The sequence below is a fragment of the Eptatretus burgeri genome, chromosome 17, assembly GCF_056783735.1.
Source record: "Eptatretus burgeri isolate ZD-2024b chromosome 17, Ebu_testis_v1, whole genome shotgun sequence".
Classification (NCBI taxonomy): Eukaryota; Metazoa; Chordata; class Myxini; order Myxiniformes; family Myxinidae; genus Eptatretus; species Eptatretus burgeri.
Window position 1 is genome coordinate 36,631,548 of NC_140977.1, and position 9,588 is coordinate 36,641,135.

The 9,588-nt window shown below is 42.8% G+C and overlaps 1 long non-coding RNA gene across 1 annotated transcript; it reads left to right on the forward strand.

The window, feature by feature from the left end:
- Positions 1-28: 28 nt before the first annotated feature.
- On the forward strand, positions 29-9,339 carry LOC147009760 (uncharacterized). Its single transcript, XR_015052635.1, has 3 exons — positions 29-889; positions 1,792-1,950; positions 8,065-9,339. It is a non-coding gene; the product is annotated as an uncharacterized LOC147009760 (long non-coding RNA).
- Positions 9,340-9,588: the final 249 nt, after the last annotated feature.

Genomic DNA, 9,588 nt, shown 5'->3' on the forward strand with positions numbered 1-9,588 from the left:
CCACGAAGGCCAAGAATCCTCCAGAGGGCATCCCGATTCACTGAATCGAACGCTTTACAGAGATCAACATAAGCTGCAAGCAGCCCCTGCCGAAACTCTCGTCTGCGTTTTGGGATTCGTACCTTTGTTAAAGCTTTGGTTCTGCCAACTCAATTCACTCGCCTGCAGTTAATTAAAATATATTCCTGCTTGATGTTCACAAAGGAACATTGGAATGCTGTGTGTAGAAGATAAGGATGGGGTCAATCTTGAGTAATCCGCAAGAATGCTGTTAGAAGCATTAGGGAGTAACTTTGCTTCCTCGTTATTTTGCTTGATTCATGGTTGTTGAAGAACATAAGCCAGTTGCTAAAGGCAGCTGTTCAGGTTGAAAGAAAGGACAATTGCGAGATAAGCATTTGTCCAAAAATAAAACCGACTATATAAGAGAGTGATATAACCGACTCTGGTAGAGCGGCACTCTCCGGGCTTCTTCAATTACACAATTGGTGTTCATGGTGGTTTGGTGCTCTCCGTGTACACGTATGATGGATAATGAACAGTTTTCTCTCAAATACATCGACGTATTCATACCTCAACTGAAAGGGTGATCGACGCTCCGACATGCGTTCGGTGAGGACCCGAAGAACAAGGATACGGTCAATCGTTGACCTCTTTGGTGTAAAGCCATCTTGGTCGTTGACCTAACAGCTTGGTTTGATATCCCAGTTCAAAAAAATCTCATGGAAACGTGAACCAAAAGCAGTGATTGAAAACAAGGATGGGACGCTCATCTACAACCTCATGATCCCATTGAGCCTCAACAAAATCCTTCCTTGGCACACAGCAACTCCTCTTCACATACAAGGCCTTCATCTTCAGATTAATAGAGCACTGTTCTCCCCTCTGGGTAGGTGCCCCTGCTTGACACTTTTTTTTAGTTTTACGTCATGGAAACCAAGGCCGACAAGATTATTGGAGTCTTCCGCCATGAAGCTGAGTCGATGGACCTCTCACTTTCCCATCGCAGACAGGTTGGTGGTCTCTCTATCTTCCACCTCCTCCTTTCTGGTTTTTTTTTTACCCTTTGCGATTTCTGCGCCCCAGATTTCTGCAGGGTGCACATGGTCCACCAGCAACCCTGTTCCGATGAAACTCCCAAAGTCAAGAATCACTACACATCTCCACTCATCTTTCCTCTTTGTTTTTTCTCCAGACTGTGGAAGCAATTTGCACATTCTTTTCGATCTCATTCTTCCCTCCACGCCTTCAAGACCCCAGTTCACCCTCATCTCAGATCATCCCCAATCCAAAATCAATCATGATCTTTGCTATCCACAATAACCTTCCTCATGCCCTACTCTTTCCACCTTTCATGTGCTTCATTCCTGAGAGTTTGCTTTTCTAAGTACCTTTTTTCACTCTGTGCATCTTTCTCAACCCCTCAATCCTCCCCATATCCCTCATCTATCCAAGTTTCCCTCTATTTTGTCTCTCAACCTTGCTGTCGGTGTTTTCTCCCTCTTGCATTGTTCCCTTTATTGTGATGCATCTTGATCAATTCTATGTTCGAGCTTTTCCATGACCCTTGCCTTTGTGCACTTTTTTTTTTAGTCCCTCAAATTCAAACCACTCAATCAAATAAGACAACCTCCTCAACACTGGAAACAACAGGTTTTCTTGTTTGACATCAGTGGGTAACACGTATTTTTGAAGTATGCTTCGATGTTATACAAACTTTGGTTGTTTTTCCAAAATGACAATAATCTATGGGATACCTGCATCACAAAACCCAATCCAATATGTCTGCAGGACCATGAAGTTGCTGATAGTGAGCATGCTGCTCCTTTCCCTGGCCATCGCTGGGTCGTCAACCCCAATACTGAACACAGAACCAGGGGAAGATGCAATTTCGCCTGTGCGATGTTCTTCACGACATTGCGTGCTTTCCGCATTGAATCTGAAGTCACAGTAAGTGAACGCAACACTCCTGAGAATCTTCTCTGCACATTTTAGATTTCCTTCTTTGTTTCAATATATTTTATACAAACCAGCAGGGTGCGATTTGATTGGGGGGGGGAGGGGTGGGGAGGGAGTTCCCTGGCTCTGGTTTGACATTGCGATCCTTGGCCTGGGGAGGGGGGGGTAAATTTATCCCCCACCCCTGTCAAAAGGTTTTTGTATTAACAGTGATTGAATTGGTGAAGTTTTAACATCTGACATTTAAAAATGATAAATGTATGCTGCATCTGTGTTGAGCACAAACTGATTTTAAAAATCTTGATCGAACCACCAAAAGAGTACAAGATCAGCAGGACGTCGTGGTAAACATGACTTAAAAAAAATGTTATGGAGTTTGGTTGCACCGGATCCGAATCGTGCTGTTCGGGTGAATAAAGTGGATCGGATGGGATTCCACTTATCCGTTATTGTGACGTCATAAAACTGTTTGTGACATTATGAAGCAGAGCAAATTAACCAATTTAAATCGACTACGTACGACTTTGTCATTACGTTGGTGTAATTCGATCCGACATTTTAAAATAAATATCCCTTATTGTCCTGTCATACTTTGATTCAAGTGTTTTATAAGTTTTGAACCTGAACATGTGGAGCTTAAATAGATCCAAGATTATTGTTTCATTACTTCTTGTTTTTTTTCCAGTGAGAAATGTATTTGCCATATTTTTAGGTTATTTCTCCGAAATACGCTCATCGAGTGGGTCTCGGTGACCGGCTGTCTGTCCGTACGTCGTACATGTACATCCGTCCGTCCGTCCATCAGTCAGTTAACATTTGACTGAAATGTCTTCTCACAAACTACCCAACCGATTATGGACCAAATTTGGTACGATACATTAGGACAGCAATGCCTCATGGGGTTGTGCTCCCCATCCGTGTCCCTTGTAAAAGGGGTAAAAGGGGAGTTTTACCCAAAATATTAGTATTTTATTCAAAAGTCTTCTTTTGAGAAACTGTCAGACAGATCGAGACCAAACTCGCCAGAGGCATTGGGACCATGCCCTAATCTTAAGTTGTGCTCCCTATGGCCATATCTCCCCCAGAAAGAGGGAACGGCCTCCCTCCCCTAATCCCTCATATTCACGAAAACATATTTTCCTCACAAACTACAAGACCAATATGGACCAAATTTGGTACGATACATCAGAACAGTAAGGTCTCATGGGGTTGTGCTCCTCCATCAGCATTTGTCCCTTATTCTCCTCCATCAGCATTTGTCCCCTATAAAAGGCTGAAAAGGGGGGCTTTCGCCTCAAATTCAGGTAATATATTTTAAAATATGAGAAACTGACGGTCAGATGCAGACCAAACTCTTCATGAAACATAAGGACCATGCTGTAAAATTAAGTTATGCCCCCCATGTACCACTTCAAGGGAGGGGTTAAGGCCCCTTTCCCCTAATCCCTCATGTTCACCCCGCCTGTTGGGGAAATAACTGTCTGTCCCCTATGGGGCTATTTTTAATTGTAATTTGACTTTTCAGCATTATGGCACTTGTTATGTATAGCTTGTGAGTCGTAAAAGTCAGAAATAACAACAACAAAAAAATAAACCCCATGATGTTTGTCAATTTTATTCTCCCCCCCCCCCATCCCTGGAAAATTATCAAATCGGATCCTGAAAACCACTTCAGGGAAATGAGAATCAACAACAGTATATCTTTCAATTTTACTCTTCTCCTTACCTGACATCTTGTTTTCCTATCTGACCCCTTGCTCTTCACAATCTTCCCCATCTTCAATCAACCCTCTGTGTTTATTTATTCCCACCACTCCCTCCCTCCACCACCCCTCCCACCACTCCACCACCCACACCCCCATCCACCTCTCCCCCACCCACCACCCAGCACTCCAACACGCCACCACCCACCACTCCACCACCCACCACCCCACCACCCAACACTCCTCCACCCACCACTCCCCCATCCACCACTCCCCACCCACACCCCCATCCACCACTCCCCCACCCACACCCCCATCCACCACTCCCCCATCCACCACTCCCCCACCCACACCCCCATCCACCACTCCCCCACCCACACCCCCATCCACCACTCCCCACCCACACCCCCATCCACCACTCCCCCACCCACACCCCCATCCACCACTCCCCCACCCACACCCCGGACAGAACAAAAGGTGCAAGATCAGAAAGGACGCAGTGGAGGGCAGAGAGACCACGGACCTGTCTGTGATGGGAAAGTGATACGCCACCATGATGCAGCTTCAACGTGGGAGATTCGAAATGAACTTGAAGTGCTTGGTTTCCATAGGGTCAAGCTAAGCAAGTTGAAGCAGTGGAGGCAACCCAGAGGGGATAGCAGTACACCATCAAGATGCAGATGATGGCCCTGCAAATGCATAGGAGTTCAGATGTGCAACGAAGGACTTTGTAGGGTGCAGGACATCCAGTCGGCGGCCGGCTTTGTAGGCCCACTTTGAAATTTGGTTTGCCCAAGAAATATCATGGCTGATTGTGAGACCCATGAGTTTGAGTGAATGAACTTCCTGAAGAGGATAGCAAAGAAAGTCGATGCTCGGGTTTGCATTGTCGTTCTTTCAGAGAGATTGTGAGACTGTGCGATTTGTCAGGAATAAAAGACATATTTCCAGTGTTTGACTCACTTGTGATTTTATCAAGGTCTGAAGAGAGTGAAGAAGTTGATGCATGTCTATCTTAAGTACGACGGATGTCACGGCAGAGGGTGGAGTCATCAGCAAATGGATAAAGGGGATGGCCTTGGATTCCAGAGGCAGACAGTTTGGGTAGCAAGACCTGATGCCAGACTGTATCGAAAACACAAGACATGATTATGGATATGGTCCTGTTCTCAAGTCCGACATCAAGGGCCTCCATCCATTGTTGGGAGAGTAGAAGCAGCATATCCAAGGTGGAGTGACCTGGTCTGAATCCAAATTGATGATCTGAGATGAGGCCACTGGAGAATAGAAAGGATTTCATGTCAGCTACGATGATGGATTCCATGGCCCTGCTTCTAGTTGTACCTATACGAAGTATTTTTTGCCTTGTTTTCATCCAATTCTGCTTTACACTGCGTTTCTCTGCTTAAATGGGTCTTGAGCGAGCTCTTGATGCTAATCCGCTGAGATAAAACAACATGTGTAGCACGTGCTTAATGCAAATATGGTTAACAACGGCGACATGAAATAAAGTGCAAGATCTGTTACATGTGGTGCTCTTACATGTAGTGGCACTACAACCAGCAGGGGATGCCGAGAGGGATGTTGGTGGTGGGTACCGCACAATGCATGCTGGGTACGGAGCTTGGCGATTGCACCTGTCTGTTTTGAATGCTGTGCGATTTTCCAATACAGTCCATTGCTCTCCTAAAGTGTCACCTATTATTCATACACACCAGGTACTTGGAACAAGATCTGAGTAAATGTTGCTCAGGTATGAAAGTTTACCAAGTTTAGATAATAATAATTCTATTCGAAACGTTACAGAGCAGATTGCGGGTCACCAAACATGTTCTGAAAATTTATCAATATGATTATATGTGCATTAAATAGTTTGATGCAAACTATTGTGGTTGCCTAACTATTGGGAAAATTAATGAAATATAACTCCGAAGTTGTTATTTCTCGAGGCTGTTGAAAAAAAAACAGCCGCGTGCCCATATATGGATGTTGACGTCACGTTCTCCAAAAAAAAGCGGCGCTCACTCGCTCATTGAAGAAGTGTCCAGTTCAGCGGGCCATTCTTTCACTTTTTTTGAGCCTGCAACTGTCTATATTATCCTTTTTTATTTTGAATTATTGTAGAACAAAGTTATTTGGATATTTGTACATCATGCGTCGTACGTGTCTCGTCATGTTTTGCGAAAATGGCTGGAAAACGGGTAATCGCTCGCACCGATTCCCGAAGGAATCAAACATTCGCCGGCAGTGGATAAGATTTGTACAAATAAAACGGGCAAATTTCCCCCCAAAGAAAACGGATAAAGAGGACCCTTTGGATAGACTTGTCATTTGTGGTGACCATTTCACAACCGAGGATTACGAAGGCTTAAACACATCCGATCACCACTCTATGAATAAAAGTTGTTGGTTGACAAGTTCTCCAGATACTGCTCTGTCACAGAATCAATTGTTGAGTTTAAGTGAGAAAAACGTTGAAATGTATTCTTAAAGAGTACATGGAAAAACACATAAATAAACTTTCTGAAAAACAAAAGCATGAAAAAAATTCTCAACAAATCAACTTATTGTTGATTAAATTACTTTTTTAACAGCATCAGCAAATTGGGCTATTTCATTTCAATTGTAAAAAATTGATCAATTTCCACTTTTTTTTTCTAAATTTGGTAGAATATTTCCCATTGAGGCTAAACATGTTTTGGTATTTATATGCCCAACAGTCTATTGAAAGTTGGGGTTTGTTCTAACTGTTCACTTTCACTGGGGTCAAGCTCAGCTGTCAGAAAGACTTCAACGTCAAGGCTACGGTGTATAATATATTTGGGTCCATCATCGATTCATTCTATTTCTGACTCTTGAGTGACTCGTCACTAGAGGGTTAAAAATTATTATATCAAGTCACAGACGAATCAAACTTTACATTATTTTATGCATCGAAGAAAATGAAAATCTACAAACCAATCTGTCTGGTGGAGTCTGTCAGTGTGAACTGCCGGACAGTCAGTCCTGCCACTTGTACACGAAATAGGCCGTTTTGTGGCACTTGCAAGTGGCTCAAATTTATATGGCTCGGGGCCAGAAACTCCATAGTATAAATTCCCATCATCCTCCGACTCGTCCTCGGCAATAATCGGAATGAAAACACTCAATTTCATCGCCGCTGAAATCACTTTCTGATTCGCATCTCGCCATTGTTCACACGCTGTTTCCGAATGTTCATGAAGTTTTCGGAGAACGTGATGTCATAGCTTCTTCGGTAAATTCCGGTCTGTTTTTCGATCACTGACAAAAGTTTTGACTTAAAGTTAATTTTAGCATATTTTGAGTTTCAAATGTAAGAAAATAATTGCCCAACGATTATTAATGTGATTCCAACCTTCAAATCACGCGAAGTCATCAGTGACCCAAAACCTGCTCTTTTAAGGTGAACCACAAAGTGTGGACCGGCACCACATGTAGAATAGGCCTGGCAGGCAAATTGCCTACAACCCGAAGGTCGTTTTTGAGTCACCTGGGTTTTCAGTAAAAGAGACCTTTTTATTCTCAGCAATAACAGTAACTTGCACTTCAACAGCATGAGTCGAAAATCCTCCGAGTTTTAATAAAGTACGAGACGACCCTTGAACCCGTTGGGTTCCTGTTGTGACAGCGGTTGATAAAAAAAATCATTTCCAAAAATTAAAAAAAGAAAGAAAAAAAAAGATAGCTCCAGCAAACTATACCGCTGAGGTTGTTTGCATTGATCAAATAATCCTGAAGAGTACTTGACTGAATCGGGAATTGATTTTTTATTAAATATTTTTGTTGCCCGATTTGAATGAAACTTGATATTGCGCGTCAATGTGAAAAAAACGGAGAAAAGAAAGTCAAAGAAATTATTGTGCGAAATCTTCTCAACACAATTTTATTTATTAATGAACACGGACGTCTTCGATCAAAATGGCGATGTTTATTTTATGCTTAAAAATAAATCGTTCTTTGTCTTTATTAAATGTTTGAGATTTTAAAATAAATCATTTCAAGAAAAAAAAGATAGCTCCAGCGACCTACACCGCTGAGGTTGTTTGCATTGATCAAATTCTCCCGAAGAGCACTTGACTGAATCGGGAATTGATTTTTTAATCATTTTTTCATTGCCCAATTTGAACGAAACTTGACACTGCACATCACAGGAGAATGGTGAGTAAGGTGGCCCTAACATTTTTGCGCTATTGTGTACCCTTTTGGCTGTATTTCGGGAACATACATACATACAAGATGAGAGTTTTAGTAATATATAGATTGCAGTTATACATTGCTAATAAATAATAATTTTAATGTGTATCAGCATAAAAATACATTTAACATCCACTGTCTGCAGTAACATCAGCATAAAAATACGTTTAACATCCACTGTCTGCAGCATCAAACGGCAAGTTTTGGTCAATAGGCCCTGGAAATGTTGTGGGCCTAGCATCAGGGGCCACACCTTTCCTGTTCGAGTTCATCGCCCTGAGCCGCATCGCCATCCGTGCACCCAATGGAAAGTACGTGAAAGGAGATCAGGCTGGTCTTCTGATTGCAAAAGCTGAGTGTGCAGGCCACACTTCATTCTGGGAGTATTAGATCAACAGACAAGGGCAGCAGCATGACTTGGCATTTGTACAATTCTTGAGTGTGGAAACGGCTCCGATTCATTTTCCAGATCAACCGAGTCAACTCTCAAACTTTGACCAATAAACAGCATCTTCTTGTTTTCTTCATGAGCTGAAAAACTGTATCTTTCCCTTTCTTTCTTATGATGCTGGTTCTTTTCCAAGTATGTTATGCATAAAGCAATCAATCGTGAAACCCAATGTATACTTTTATAATATGATCAGCGTAAAGAAAATTGGCATTCGGACTCCTTTACTGATGTAGTATAACAAAATTAAGCAGCAAAACCACTAAAACTTTGTATTTGTATTTTGAATAAAGTGGTGGCAGAATGTTCCCCCTTCCTGCAAGTATGTGTTTGTCTATATTGCTGCATCGATGGTTGTGATAAAGTGAACGCCCTGCCCTGAACGCCCTGATAAAGTGTTCTCTGTGGTGATGCCACACGGACATAGTATCCTCACCGATGACATCCGTACCAATGACGCGATGCCTTGCAGTGCGCCAATGGCAGCGCGTCCTCACGAGTCCTCAAAATGGCTGGCACCCCACCAGATGCCTTGTACCCAGAGCACGGGCGTGGCTCATGTTTCCGTATGGGAGGAGGGCTTATCGGCACAAACAAGAAGTTAATGTGGTCTGTGTGTTCATTGGGAGGTTTATCAGCCCAAACACGAGCTGCCGACATATCCCATATTCACCCTTCTCCTTACCTTGCCTGGGTGCTATGCCTGGTTCACAGAGAGGACAATAGGCCCTGGAATAACACCTTCCGATTTAATACCAATATCAACTATACCACCCCTCACGGCATACATAAGAACAGCAAAACTTCATTCTAATGGGCCCTTGGTGACAAAAAATGTTTTAACCCATGCAAACACATGAACCATGCTAATTTAACGTGATACTTAATTCATACCTCCTCCAACATGGAACTGGTGGAGGAACCCGGGTCAGGATTGAAAGAGCAAAGGGTTTACCTAGTGTAGCTTTTCTTGGCTGCTTTATACAGGTTTCTTTGGCTGGAAGAACATGGGTGTTGACTTATTGAAATCCTAGCCCCCTGGGGGTAATTGATGAGGTGAGAGCTGATTGGTTATTCCCTCCAATTACGGACGAGAGACATGATTGGGTGTTGCTGTACACATGACAGAAGTAGACGCCTTAAATTTATTAATTTCATCTGTATAACACAGTTTAACTCAGTGATTTGAAATAATATTCGACTATTTATTTGCAGAAACGAGTTCCTGGGTCTTGTACGACAATTAATTATGCCTCGAACCCA